We start from the raw sequence: 16440 nt of genomic DNA on the forward strand, positions 1-16440 counted from the left end.
GAGATATAAGCCAAAATCTACATTTTACCCCTATGTTCTATTTCTAGCCATGGTGGCCATCTTGGTTGGTGGGCAGGGTCTTCGGATATATTTTTTAAACTAGATACCCTAAGGATGATTTAGGCTAAGTTTGGTTCAATTTGGCCCAGTAGTTTCAGAGGAGAAGATTTTTGTAAAAGTTAACGGACGACAGAAGCCAATTGATGAGAAAAGCTCACTTGACCCTTTGGGTCAGGTGAGCTAAAAAAGCTTCTGCCAAAGTTTCTTAAAATTCTATGAAGGATTGACAATGTAATTGATGTGTAACAAACTTTAACCCTAGACTGTATCTACTTGTTAACTGTAAATAAACTGCTTCGCCTAGCGCAGCTGGATACGACCGCAGAGGTCCAACCCTGAACAGTTGGGGCAAAAATGGACACAATATTCGTGCTTGATACAGGTTTGTATTTGGATTGTAATAAAATATTTGACACATAATAGAATAACTGTAGTCAAAGAACTTAGAATTGGTTATATGATTTGAATTTATATTCAATTTTTTGCTTTTGTGCAATACACTATGCTATTGCGAATTGACCCCCCCACCCCCCCAAAAAAATAAAAATAAAATTACCCCCCCTTTTTTTTGCTTTTGTGCAATACACTATGCTGTTGCAAATTGACCCTCCCTTCCAAAACAAGAGGCTCTCAAGAGCCTGAATCGCTCACCTGTAATTTTTTGCTGAAATCTTGTTCATCAATGATTATTTTTGCTTTTTAATATATATTAATGAGTGGCTTAAAAATTATATTGAGATGTTAACGTTCTTTGAATCTGTCATATTTTCTTCAAAAGCAAAGAAATACATTTTACCCCTATGTTCCATTTTAGCCATAGTGGTTATGTTTCTTGATGTACAAGAAAATAAAATACAAAATTTATACTAGATACTCTGAAACTCATTCAGCCCAAGTTTGGCTGAAATTGATTCAGCAGTTTCAAAGGAGAAGATTTTTTAAAGTAAGCAAACTAGATGAAATAAAATGCTCCGCAGGGCGCAGCTTGATACAACCGCAGAGGTCGAACCCTGAACAGTTGGGGCAAGTATGGATACAACATTCAAGCTTGATGCAGCTTTGCATTTGGATTGTGATTAAATATTTGACACAGCATAGGTTTCTGACACAGAATGAATGTGGTCTAAGAACTTAAAAATTTTAAATTGGACATTCACCTATTATGGTCCAATATCCAAAATCTAAATACATGGTTAGATTCAGCATATCAAAGAACCCCAAGAATTCAATTTTTGATGAAATCAAACAAAGTTTAATTTTGGACCCTTTTGACCTCAATGTGGACAAAGTTGATAACGGGGCCCAAAAATCAAAAATCTAAATACATGGTTAGATTCAGCATATCAAAGAACCCCATATATTCAATTTTTGTTGAAATCAAACAAAGTTTAATTTTGGACCCCGATTTGGACCAACTTGAAAACTGGGCCCATAATCAAAAATCTAAATACATGTTTAGATTCAGCATATCAAAGAACCCTAAGAATTCAATTTTTGTTAAAATCAAACTAAGTTTAATTTTGGACCCTTTGGACATTAATGTAGACCAATTTGAAAACGGAACCAAAAATTAAGAATCTAAATACACAGTTAGATTCAGCATATCAAAGAACCCCAATAATTCAATTTTTGATGAAATCAAACAAAGTTTAATTTTGGACCCTTTGGACCTCAATGTGGACGAATTTAAAAACGGGGCCCAAAATCCAAAAACTAAATACACGGTTAGATTCAGCATATTAAAGAACCCCAAAAATTCAAGAATAAAACCCTATTGAAATTGGTCAAGAAATAAGCAATTTATACGAAGTATCTTCTTTTGCACAATACTGTGCAATTAAATATTTCTTGCTATTCTGCAATACTGTACAATTGACAATTTCTTGCTATTGCGCAATATTGTGTTATTTGATATTTCTTGCTATTGCGCAATACTGTGCAATTGAAGATTTCTTGCTATTGCGCAATACTGTGCAATTGAAGATTTCTTGCTATTGTGCAATACTGTGCAATTGAAAATTTCTTGCTATTGCACAATACTTATTAGATAATAATTTACACATCCTGTTTGGTGTGTATCTCCTACCATATCATTATTATTTGCTTTTAAATATAAATCAGAAATAAACAACTTAAAATGGAAAATTTTAAAAGAAAAAAAAAAGGAAAAAAAGAAAAAAAAGGAAAAAAAAAAAAAAATCCCCCCCCCCAATTTTTTGAACCCCCTTATGATTCATCACCCCCAAACTTAATCCCAGCCTTCCCTTTGTGGTATGGTACCTTGCAGTACAATTTCAGAGAGATCCATACACTTGAACACAAGTTATTGTCTGGAAACTAGGAAAATGTGTTTTTTGGCCCCTTTTTGGCCCCAAATTCCTAAACGTTTCGGGCAATTACCCCCAAACTCAAACCCAGCTTTCCCTTTCTGATATGGAACCTTGTAGTACAATTTCAGAAAGATCCATACACTTACACACAAGTTATTGTCCTGAAACTAGAAAAATACTTGTTTTTTGCCCCTTTTTGGCCCCTAATTCCTAAAATATTGAGGCAATTACCCCCATCATCAATCCCAGCATTCCCTTTGTGGTATGGTACATTGCAGTACAATTTCAGAGAGATCCATACACTTGAACACAAGTTATTGTCTGGAAACTAGAAAAATGATTATTTTTGGCCCCTTTTTGGCCCCCAATTCCTAAATGTTTCGGCAATTACCCCCAAACTCAATTTCAGCTTTCCCTTTGTGATATGGAACCTTGTACATGTAGTACAATTTCAGAAAGATCCATACACTTACACACAAGTTATTGTCATGAAACTAGAAAAATGCTTGTTTTTTGCCCCTTTTTTGGCCCCTAATTCCTAAAATTTTGAGGCAATTACCCCCAAAATCAATCCCAGCATTCCTTTTGTGATATGGAACCTTGTGGTACAATGTCAGAGAGATCCATACACTAACACACAAGTTATGTCTGGAAGTTACAAAAATGCTTATTTTTGGCCCCTTTTTCCTTTACTGTTGGTACCATAACCCCCAAAATCAATCCCAACCTTCCTTTTGTGGTATTGAACCTTGTGGTAAAATTTCATAGAGATCCATTCACTTAAACTAAAGTTAGAGTGCGAAAACCAATGTGTCTTCGGACGACGCCAACGTCATACCAATATACGACCACAAAAAATTTTTTGCGGTCGTATAAAAATTGTGAAAAATTGTCTTTAAAGGGCAATAACTCCTTAAGGACACATTTGACAATTTTTGTCATATTAACTTATTTGTAGATCTTACTTTGCTGAACATTTTTGCTGTTCACAGTTTATCTTTATCATTAATAATATTCAAGATAATAACCAATAAAATGCTCCGCTGGGCGCAGCTTGATATGACCGCAGAGGTCGAACCCTGAACAGTTGGGGCAAGTATGGATACAACATTCAAGCCTGATACAGCACTGAATTTGGATTGTGATTAAATATTTGACACAGCATAGGTTTCTGACACAGAATGAATGTGGTCTAAGAACTTAAGAACCTTTTCAAACCATATCATTATTACTTGCTTTTATATATAAATCAGAAATAACCAATTTAAAATGGAAAATTTTAAAGAAAAAAATTAAAAAAAAATCCCCCCTCAAATTTTTTGAACCCCCTTATGATTCATCACCCCCAAACTCAATCCCAGCCTTCCCTTTGTGGTATGGAACCTTGCAGTACAATTTCAGAGAGATCCGTACACTTGAACACAAGTTATTGTCTGGAAACTAGGAAATGCTTGTTTTTTTACCCCTTTTTGTCCCCAACTTCCTAAATGTTTATGGCAATTACCCCCAAACTCAAACCCAGCATTCCCTTTGTGATGTGGAACTTTAGAGTACAATTTCATAAAGATCCATACACTTACAAGTTATTGTCCTGAAACTAGAAAAATGCTTGTTTTTTTGCCCCTTTTGGCCCCTAATTCCTAAAATTTTGAGGCAATTACCCCCAAAATCAATCCCAGCCTTCCCTTTATTGCATGGTACCTTGCAGTACAATTTCAGAGAGATCCATACACTTGAACACAAGTTATTGTCTGGAAACTAGAAAAATGCTTATTTTTGGCCCCTTATTCTTAAACGTTTTGAGCAATTACCCCCAAACTCAATTCCAGCTTTCCCTTTGTGATATGGAACCTTGTAGTACAATTTCAGAAAGATCCATACACTTACACACAAGTTAATGTCATGAAACTAGAAAAATGCTTGTTTTTTGCCCCTTTTATGGCCCCTAATTCCTAAAATTTGGAGGCAATTACCCCCAAAATCAATCCCAGCATTCCCTTTGTGATATGGAACCTTGTGGTACAATGTCAGAGAGATACATACACTAACACACAAGTTATGTCTGGTAGTTACAATAAACTGCTTCGCTGAGCGCAGCTGGATACGCCCGCAAAGGTCCAACCCTGAACAGTTGGGGCAAAAATGGACACAATATTCAAGCTTGATACAGGTCTGAATTTGGATTGTAATTAAATATTTGATATATTATAGGTTTCTGAATAAATGTAGTCAAAGAACTTGAAATTGGTTATATGAAAGATTTCTTGCTGTTGTGCAATACACTGTGCTGTTGCACAATACTTAGTAAATCTGTTGTCAGACTATAAACAAATAAAATCTTATAACTCTAAAATGTAAAATCGAAAATTTATAAAAATCAAAAGTGAGCTTACAAAAATAGATATAAACAATTTACCAAAGTCTCATAAAAAATGCTGAAAGCATTTTTGAGTTATTGTCCGAAAACTGGAAAATCCCCCTTTTTGTAATGAATAAAACCCCATAAACATATATTCTGAAATTTATAAAAATTAAAAGGGAGCTCATGTCGATAGAAATAAACAATTCACCAACGTTTCTTGCAAATTGGTGAAATTGTTTTTTGAGTTATTGTCCGAAAACTGGAAAATCCCCCCTTTTTTAATGAATAAAACCCCAAAACTCGGAAATGGTAAATCTGAAATTTATAAAAAACGAAAGGGAGCTCACGTCAATAGATATAAACAATTCACAAAAGTTTCATGCATATTGATTAAAGCATTTTTGAATTAATGTCCGACATGTTGACGACGGACGGACGGACAGACAGACGGACGGACAGCGGTATACCATAATGCGTCCCGTAAACGGACGTATAAAAATGCTTATTTTTGGCCCCTAATTCCTTAACTGTTGGTACCATAACCCCCAAAATCAATCCCAACCTTCCTTTTGTGGTATTGAACCTTATGGTAAAATTTCATAGAGATCCATTCACTTACACTAAAGTTAGAGTGCGAAAACCAATGTGTCTTCGGACGCCGACGCCGGACGACGAAGCCAACGTCATACCAATATACGACCACAAAATTTTTTTGCGGTCGTATAAAAACCGCAAAATTCCTTAAAATTACCAATTTAGTGGCAGCAACCCAACAATGGACTGTTAGATTCGTCTGAAAATTTCATGGCTGATAGAACTTGGCCTAATGAACATTTTAACCTCTCATCAGATTTGCTCTAATTGCTTAAGTGTTTGAGATATATTAGCCAAAAACTGCATTTTACCCCTATGTTCTAATTTTTAGCCATGGCGGCCATGTTTTTTGACAAAACAGAAAATAAAACACAAACTTTATTCTAGATACCCTAAGGATCAATCAGCTTAAGTTTGGTTGGAATTGGATCAGTGGTTTCAGAGGAGAAGATTTTTTAAAGTTAGAAAACATGATAAACAAATTGTGCAAAATTGTCCTTAATGGGCAATTACTCTTTAAGAGGTCAATTAACAATTTTGGTCACATAAACTTATTTGTAGATCTTACTTTGCTGAACATATTTGCTGTTTACAGTTTATCTTTATCATTATTACTATTCAAGATAATAACCAAAAACTGCAAAATTTCCTTAAAATTACCAATTTAGTGGCAGCAACCCAACAATGGGTTATTAGATTCATCTAAAAATTTCAGGGCTGATAGAACTTTACCTTATGAACACTTTTACCCCATGTCAGATTTGTCCCAACTGCTTTGGTTTTTGAGATATAAGCCAATAAAATGCTTCGCTGGGGCGCAGCTTGATACGACCGCAGAGGTCGAACCCTGAACAGTTGGGGCAAGTATGGACACAACATTCAAGCTTGATACAGCTCTGAATTTGGATTGTTATTAAATATTTGACACAGCATAGGTTTCTGACACAGAAAGAATGTGGTCTAAGAACTTGAATTTTTTTAATTTACCTATTATGGTCCAATGTCCAAAATCAAAATACATGGTTAGATTCAGCATATCAAAGAACCCCATATATTCAATTTTTGTTAAAATCAAACAAAGTTTAATTTTGGACCCCAACTTGGACAAACTTGAAAACTGGGCCCATAATCAAAAATCTAAACACATGTTTAGATTCAGCATATCAAAGAACCCCAAGAATTCAATTTTTGCTAAAATCAAACTAAGTTTAATTTTGGACCCTTTGGACCTTAATGTAGACCAATTTAAAAAACGGGACTTAAAATTAAAAATCTAAATACACGGTTAGATTTGGAATATCAAAGAACCCCAATAATTCAATTTTTGATGAAATCAAACAAAGTTTAATTTTGGACCCTTTTGACCTCAATATGAACCAATTTGATAGTGGGGCCCACAAATAAAAAATCTAAATTCATGGTTAGATTCAGCATATCAAAGAACCCCATATATTCAATTTTTGTTGAAATCAAAAAAAGTTTAATTTTGGACCCCAACTTGGATCAACTTGAAAACTGGGCCCATAATCAAAAATCTAAACACATTTTTAGATTCAGCATACCAAAGAAACCCCAAGAATTCAATTTTTGTTAAAATCAAACTAAGTTTAATTTTGGACCCTTTGAACCTCAATGAAGACCAATTTAAAAAACGGGACCCAAATTAAAAATCTAAAAACACGGTTAAATTTGGCATATCAAAGAACCCCAATAATTCATTTTTTGATGAAATCAAACAAAGTTTAATTTTGGACCCTTTTGACCTCAATATGAACCAATTTGATGGCGGGGCCTACAAATAAAAAATCTAAATACATGGTTAGATTCAGCATATCAAAGAACCTCATATATTCAATTTTTGTTGAAATCAAACAAAGTTTAATTTTGGACCCCAATTTGGACCAACTTGAAAACTGGGCCCATAATCAAAAATCTAAATACATGTTTAGATTCAACATATCAAAGAACCCCATATATTCAATTTTTGTTGAAATCAAACAAAGTTTAAATACTGGACCCTATCTTGGACCAACTTGAAAACTGGGCCCATAATCAAAAATCTAAACACATGTTTAGATTCAGCATATCAAAGAACCCCAAGAATTCATTTTTTTGTTAAAATCAAACTAAGTTTAATTTTGGACCCTTTGGACCTTAATGTAGACCAATTTAAAAAACAGGACCCAAAATTAAAAATCTAAATACACGGTTAGATTTGGAATATGAAAGAACCCCAATAATTCAATTTTAGATGAAATCAAACAAAGTTTAATTTTGGACCCTTTTGACCTCAATATGAACCAATTTGATAACGGGGTCCACAAATAAAAAATCTAAATACATGGTTAGATTCAGCATATCAAAGAACCCTATAAGTTCAATTTTTGTTGAAATCAAACAAAGTGTAATTTTGGACCCCAATTTGGACCAACTTGAAAACTGGGCCAAAAATCAAAAATCTAAATACATGTTTAGATTCAGCATATCAAAGAACCTCATTTATTCAATTTTTGCTAAAATCAAACAAAGTTTAATTTTGGACCCTTTGGACCTTAATGTAGACCAATTTGAAAACTGGACCCAAAATTAAAAATCTAAATACACTGTTAGATTCGGCATAACAAATAAATAAATGTGATCAAAGATTTTACAAATCTAATGCGCCATACTGTGCAATTAAAGATTTCTTCTTGAAATTTTTCAATATTTGAAATTTGAAAAAAAAATAATATTTGAAGAATAATTCTTTTTAATTTCTGAAATCTGAAATGAGAAAAAATTGACCCCCCACCTTTTTTCCCCCAAAAAATTCTTTCCCTCAAGATATGGTCATAATCTCAATTCAAATTTCCAATGGAGTTGGCAACCATAATTACCCATTTAAATTTACCATAGTGCTAACTTAATCTATTTTATAATAGAATTAAAAATATAGTGTTGAATCTTTCATATGGATTTTTTTGTAAAAAAAAAAGATGCAACATTTGCAGATATTTTTACTGGTCTTCCTTTATAAATATGCATTTCTTTAAACATAATTTAAAAGCAGTGTAAGGGAAGTAACCAAAACGTTGTATTTGGATTACCTCCCTTACACTGTTTTAAATTATCTTTATTGTTCATATACCATTACTTTATACATAATTTAAAAGCAGTGTAAGGGAGATAATTTCAATGATGTATTTGATTTATCTCCCTTACACTGCTTTAAATTATGTTTTGTACTAAAGTATTTGTCCATTAACCAGGACAACCTTGTTTTTCCCCCTTTTTTGCCCCTAATTCCTAAACAGTTTTAGCCATAACCCCCCAAAGCAAATCCTAACCATCCCTTTGTGGTATGGAAACTTGTAGTATAATTTCAGAGAGAGATCCATACACCGTTCCACAGTTATTGTCTGGAAACTAGAAAATGCTTATTTTTGGCCCCTTTTTGGCCCCTAATTCCTTAACTGTTGGTACCATAACCCCCAAAATCAATCCCAACCTTCCTTTTGTAGTATTTAACCTTATGGTCAAATTTCAAAAAGATCCATTCAATTAAACTAAAGTTAGAGTGCGAAAACCAATGTGTCTTCGGACGACGACGCCGGACGACGACGACGCCAACGTCATACCAATATACGACCACAAAATTTTTTTGCGGTTGTATAAAAACTGCATTTTATCCCTATGTTCTATTTTTAGCCATGGCGGCCATGTTTTTTGACGAAACAGAAAATAAAACACAAACTTTATTCTAGATACCCTAAGGATCATTCAGCTTAAGTTTGGTTGGAATTGGTTCAGCAGTTTCAGAGGAGAAGATGTTTGAAATAGTTTACACCAGACTAACGAAGACGACGACGCACGCCAAGTGATGGCTAAAGATGACATACATAATCATGTCTAAAAATAATATATCTTTAATCAGCATTTTTATTAGTAACTTTTAAATATAAATTGACAGCTAATGACCTCAAGACAATACAAAATTTCTTTATACATAATTTTAAATCAGTGTAAGGGAGGTATGCCAAATCTAACATTGTACTTAAAAGTGATTGTCCATTAACAAGGAAACCCTTGTTTTTTCCCCCTTTTTTGCCCCTAATTCCTAAACGGTTTGAGCCATTACCCCCCAAAGCCAATCCTAACCATCCCTTTGTGATATGGAAACTTGTTGTACAATTTCAGAGAGATCCATACACCGTTCCACCAGTTATTGTCTGAAAACTAGAAAAATGCTTATTAAGGCCCCTTTTTTGGCCCCTAATTCCTAAACTGTTAGGACCTTAACCCCCAAAATCAATCTCATGCAACCTTCCTTTTGTGGTTATAAACCTTGTGTTTAAATTTCATAGATTTCTATTAACTAATACTAAAGTTAATTTTTTGCGGTCGTATAAAAAAACTAAGTCCATTTATCAGTAAAATATGGAAAATTGAAATAAATATTTCCAAAATTTTGCTATGGATACTGTATTTTGGTCGTAAACGAGCCTCCCCAAGCCTCTCCAAATTCCATAAAATTCCATGAAGGTCTGACAAAGTTATTGATGACTGAAAAACTTTTACCTCAGACTGAATCTGAATGTTAAATGTAAAATGAATCTGAATGTTAACTGTAAAAGAAACTAAGTTCATTTATCAGTAAAATACAGAACAAGAGGCTGTCAGAGTGACAGCAAACCGGATTTTCCTGCAGAGGTCTAACCCTGAACAGTTGAGCAAGTATGGACACTACATTTAAGCTTAAAACAGCTCTGAATTTGGATTGTGATTGAATATTTGACACAGCATAGGTTTGTGACACAAAATAAATGTGGTCAAAGAACTGAAATATTTGAAATTGGACATTTACCTATTATGGTCCAATATCCAAAATTTACGTACATATTAGAATCAGCATATCAAAGAAACCCAAGAATTCCATTTTTGATGAAATCAGACAAAAGTTTAATTTAGGACCCTTTGGAACTCAATGTGGACCAATTTGATAAAGGAGCCTACAATAAAAAATCTCTCAATACATGGTTAGATTCAGCATTTCAAAGAACCCCATAAATTCAATTTTCGTTGAATCAAAAGAAGTTCAATTTGGACCCTGATTTGGACCAACTTGAATACTGGGCCCAAAAATCTAATATTTAAATACAGGTTTAGATTCAGCATATGAAAGAACCCTATATATATTTAATTTATGTTGAAATGAAACACAGGTTAATTTTATCCATAATATTTTCTGTGTAAATGGAAATAACTGAATAAATAGTTCTCTAAAATAAGATATGATGCAATTTTTCAAATTATAATCAATAATATAATAACAACAACCAGTGATGACTAAGTTCTCTAAAATTGGATATGATTTAACACTCAAACATTGTTAGAATCAGTATATCAAAGAACCAAAGAATTCAATTTTTGATAAAATTAAACAAAAGTTTAATTTAGGACCCTTTGGACCTCAATGTGGTATTATCTTATTAATAATGAAAATTTCAAAGAACCCTATATTTATTCAATTTATGTTGAAATCAAACAGTTTAATTTTGGACCCCGATTTGGACCAACTTGAAAACTGGGCCCAATATCAGAAATCTAAATATATGTTTATTAATAAAAGAAAAGAAGAAAAAAATCCAAAATCTCATTTATCATTAATACAATGTCTTTTCAAAATCTATAAAACTTATCAGTAACAAGAAATAATTGTAACAGGATGCTGTTACGAAGTCTCCCAAACAAAGCTCCAATAATTCGTCATTCCCATGGTCACCTGACATTGGCAAAAGTCCAGTACAAATTGGTTTGTGATATGCATAAGTGTAGCCTATGGATTGACCCTGTATGTCATTCAAATCTTCTTGAAATGACGAACAGGAATATATATGGTTGTTTATGGGTGGAGATCTCAACCGTTTACAAGTTCTCAAAAAGGGAGGGGGGGGTTGATCCCCAGTGGACTCCCCCTAAATTTCATATGATTTGTTTTTTTTGTCCCATACAAGAATATATATGGTTTAGGGGTGGTGATCGCGACCGTTTACAAGTTCCTAAACAGGAAGGGATGGGGATGACCCCAGGGGACTCGCCTTTTATTTCATTTGATTTGTTTTATTGTCCCATACAAGAATATATATTATCGTTTCGGGGTGGGGATCTTGACCGTTTACAAGTTATCAATAAAAAGAAGGGGGTGGGGGTTACCCCCATGGACTTCCCCTATATTTCATTTGATTTGTTATAATGTCCCATACAAGAATATATATGGTTTTAGGGTGGGGATCTTGACAGTTTACAAGTTTTCAAAAAGAAAGGGGTTGGGGTGAACCCAGGGACTCTACCAATATTTCATTTGATTTGTTTTATTGTCCCATACAAGAATATATATGGTTTAGGGAAGGGGATCTTGACCGTTTACAAGTTTTCAAAAAGAAGGGGGTGAGGGTTACCCCCATGGCCTTCCCCTAAATTTCATTTGATTTGTTTTATTGTCCCATACAAGAATATATATGGTTTCGGGGTGGGGATCTCAACCGTTAACAAGTTATCAAAAAGAAGGGGGGTGAGGGTTACCCTCATGGACTTCCCCTACAATTCATTTGATTTGTTTTATTTTCCCATACAGGAATATATATGATTTAGGGGTGGGGATCTCGACCATTTACAAGTTCTTAAACAGGAGGGGGTGAGGTTGACCCCAGGGGACTCACCTTTTATTTCATTTGATTTGTTTTATTGTCTCGTACAAGAATATATATGGCTTCGGGGTGGGGATCTTGACCGTTTACAAGTTATCAATAAAAAGAAGGGGGTGTGGGTTACCCCCATGGACTTTCCCTATATTTCATTTGATTTGTTATAATGTCCCATACAAGAATATATATGGTTTAGGGGTTAGGATATCAACCATTTACAAGTTCTCAAACAGGAGGGGGTGGGGTTGACCCCAAAGGACTTGCCTTTAATTTCATTTGATTTGTTTTATTGTCCCATACAAGAATATATATGGTTTCAGGGTGGGGATCTTGACAGTTTACAAGTTTTCAAAAAGAAGGGGGGTGGGGGTGAACCCAGGGACTCCACCAATATTTCATTTGATTTGTTTTATTGTCCCATACAAGAATATATATGGTTTAGGGGTGGGGATCTCGACCGTTTACAAGTTTTCAAAAAGAAGGGGGGTGGGTTACCCCCATGGACTTCCCCTAAATTTCATTTGATTTGTTTTATTGTCCCATACAAGAATATATATGGTTTCGGGGTGGGGATCTCAACCGTTAACAAGTTATCAAAAAGAAGGGGGGTGGGGGTTACCCTCATGGACTTCCCCTATATTTCATTTGATTTGTTTTATTTTCCCATACAGGAATATATATGATTTAGGGGTGGGGATCTCGACCATTTACAAGTTCTTAAACAGGAGGGGGTGAGGTTGACCCCAGGGGACTCACATTTTATTTCATTTGATTTGTTTTATTGTCCCATACAAGAATATATATGGTTTCGGGGTAGGGATCTTGACCGTTTACAAGTTTTCAAAAAAAAGGGGGGTGGGGGTGACCTCTCTGGACTTCTCCTATATTTCATTTGATTTGTTTTATTGTCCCATACAAGAATATATATGGTTTAGGGGTGGGGATATCGACCGTTTACAAGCTAAAAGCACATTCTCAAATTGAAGGGGGGTGGGGGTAAGAATATACATGATTTAGGGAGACTTAATTATCTACAAAATGCCTAATAATAAACAGTAAATTTCAAACTTCATTTATACAGTCCTTCTAGTAAATTTCAAACTTTATATATACAGTCCTACAGATCTTATCAGGAAACAGAAAATTTTCAAATAAATCTGTCACTCCAATGATTATCATATGCTAAGATATTTCCCAGATCTAATTGATAATGAAAATAAATCATTATCATATGCTAAAATATTTCCCAGATCTAATTGAACAGAACTATGGTTTAACATAGTACTCTAACATTACATATATAATAATTAATAATGTAATTATCTTCAAAATGTCTAATGATATAGCTTATAATCATTACCACTTAGGAAATAGATAATTTTCAAATAAATCTGTCACTCCAATTTTTATTGTGAGATAAGACAAATCATATCATGATAACAAGAGCAAAATATTTTAAAATTCCACTTTAGGATATTAAAAATGGCGATAACTCACAAAGGAGATATATTAAAATCTTGAAAAATTGAACTAGACCTTCATTAAGTCCCAGGAAACAACATATTTAAATTAAAAAAACTTTGTTAAAGCGTTTTCATGATATTGTGCTGACACTGTTTGGCAGCCGCCCTTCAGCCCAGACAGGCACCCGCCGTACATCCCCATTTTAATAACCGATATTTCCTTCGAAAATCAGGTTAAAAATGAAAATAAATATTTTCTAAATTTTGCTCTGGATACTGTATTTTGGTCATAAACAAGCCTCTGTCCAAAATTTCATAAAATTCCATGAAGGTTTGACAAAATTATTGATTTTCTAAAAAAAACTTTTAACCACAGACTGAACCTAAATGTTGATGCTGTTATCGGAATCTATGATCACTATGTCTTGCTTTCAGGACATGAATGTCGCAGGCTCTACAAAAATGAGACACACAAATGCTTATACAACTGCAAACCAAATATCATTGATTTACCAATAGTGGTTCATCTTAACGTCAATAGACGATGCATGGCTTCAGTGGCAGGGCCTAATAATCTGCATAGAAATGAAACAACTGCATACCAAATATACATGACTTACCACTTTTGGTTCTCTTTAAACTGACATAATTACAAACTAACATGTAAACTAAGCAAAAGTTTCAAAGTCAATAGACCATGACTCAGGGGGCAAGCTAAATTATCTCCATGGAAATGAGATGTGCCAATGATCATACAATTACCACTAGTGGTTCCCCTTAAACTGACCTAATTATAAACTAATACAGTTTTTTTTCTTCTGCAAACTTATTGTCTAGAACTAAGATGAATAACAGCCCTGAAAGTGATATTATCCTTGATGTATTTTACTATTTATTGTTTACAATATTACCATTTTGTATCCTGTACATTTTCAGCTTATAAATTATATAAAATTTTGATACTTTCATGTGTATTATGTCTTGGCTTCAAAAACATTTGGTCAAAATAATACCCAAGGAAGGATATTTGTTTTCTGTTCATTTTTTTGTACACTAATTAGGCCGTTAGTTTTCTCGTTTGAATTGTTCTACATTTGTGATTTCGGGGCCTTTTATAGCTGACTATGCGGTATTGGCTTTGCACATAGTTGAAGGCCTTACGGTGACCTATAGCAGTTAATTTCTGTGTCATTTGGTCTCTTGTGGAGAGTTGTCTCATTGGCAATCATACCACATCTTCTTTTTTATATTCCAATAAAATGCTCCGCAGGGCGCAGCTTGATACGACCGCAGAGGTCGAACCCTGAACAGTTGGGGCAAGTATGGACACAACAATCAAGCTTGATACAGCTCTGAATTTGGATTGTGATTAAATATTTGACACAGCATAGGTTTCTGACACAGAATGAATGTGGCCTAAGAACTTAAAAATTTTAAATTGGACATTCACCTATTATGGTCCAATATCCAAAATCTAAATACATGGTTAGATTCAGCATATCAAAGAACCCCAAGAATTCAATTTTTGATGAAATCAAACAAAGTTTAATTTTGGACCCCGATTTGGACCAACTTGAAAACTGGGCCCATAATCAAAAATCTAAATACATGTTTAGATTCAGCATATCAAAGAACCCTAAACATTCAATTTTTGTTAAAATCAAACTAAGTTTAATTTTGGACCCTTTGGACCTTAATGTAGACCAATTTGAAAACGGAACCAAAAATTAAGAATCTAAATACACGGTTAGATTCGGCTTATCAAAGAACCCCAATAATTCAATTTTTGATGAAATCAAACAAAGTTAAATTTTGGACCCTTTTGACCTCAATGTGGACAAAGTTGATAACGGGGCCCAAAAATCAAAAATCTAAATACATGGTTAGATTCAGCATATCAAAGAACCCCATATATTCAATTTTTGTTGAAATCAAACAAAGTTTAATTTTGGACCCCGATTTGGACCAACTTGAAAACTGGGCCCATAATCAAAAATCTAAATACATGTTTAGATTCAGCATATCAAAGAACCCTAAAAATTCAATTTTTGTTAAAATCAAACTAAGTTTAATTTTGGACCCTTTGGACCTTAATGTAGACCAATTTGAAAACGGAACCAAAAATTAAGAATCTAAATACACGGTTAGATTCAGCATATCAAAGAACCCCAATAATTCAATTTTTGATGAAATCAAACAAAGTTAAATTTTGGACCCTTTGGACCTCAGTGTGGACCAATTTAAAAACGGGGCCCAAAATCCAAAAACTTAATACACGGTTAGATTCAGCATATTAAAGAACCCCAAGAATTCAAGAATAAAACCCCATTGAAATTGATCAAGAAATAAGCAATTTATACGAAGTATCTTCTTTTGCACAATACTGTGCAATTGAATATTTCTTGCTATTGCGCAATACTGTACAATTGACAATTTCTTGCTATTGCGCAATATTGTGCTATTGGATATTTCTTGCTATTGCGCAATACTGTGCAATTGAAGATTTCTTGCTATTGCGCAATACTGTGCAATTGAAGATTTCTTGCTATTGTGCAATACTGTGCAATTGAAAATTTCTTGCTATTGCACAATACTTATTAGATAATAATTTACACATCCTGTTTGGTGTGTATCTCCTACCATATCATTATTATTTGCTTTTAAATGTTAATCAGAAATAACCAACTTAAAATGGAAAATTTTAAAAGAAAAAAAAAAGGAAAAAAAGAAAAAAAAAGAAAAAAAAAAAAATCCCCCCCCCAAATTTATTGAACCCCCTTATGATTCATCACCCCCAAACTCAATCCCAGCCTTCACTTTGTGGTATGGTACCTTGCAGTACAATTTCAGAGAGATCCATACACTTGAACACAAGTTATTGTCTGGAAACTAGAAAAATGCTTATTTTTGGCCCCTTTTTGGCCCCCAATTCCTAAACGTTTCGGGCA

At 33.9% G+C, this 16440-nt stretch overlaps 1 protein-coding gene and 1 long non-coding RNA gene across 2 annotated transcripts in view; one reads left to right on the plus strand and one right to left on the minus strand.

The window, feature by feature from the left end:
- LOC127727935 (PAN2-PAN3 deadenylation complex catalytic subunit PAN2-like) overlaps positions 1-16440 on the minus strand; it is a 399078-nt gene that overhangs the window by 66191 nt on the left and 316447 nt on the right. The gene's annotated exons all lie outside the window — the stretch shown is intronic.
- LOC127727947 (uncharacterized) overlaps positions 1-16440 on the plus strand; it is a 150053-nt gene that overhangs the window by 2370 nt on the left and 131243 nt on the right. The window lies entirely within an intron of this gene.

Source organism: Mytilus californianus, unplaced genomic scaffold (genome assembly GCF_021869535.1).
Source record: "Mytilus californianus isolate M0D057914Y unplaced genomic scaffold, xbMytCali1.0.p SCAF_2, whole genome shotgun sequence".
NCBI lineage: Eukaryota > Metazoa > Mollusca > Bivalvia > Mytilida > Mytilidae > Mytilus > Mytilus californianus.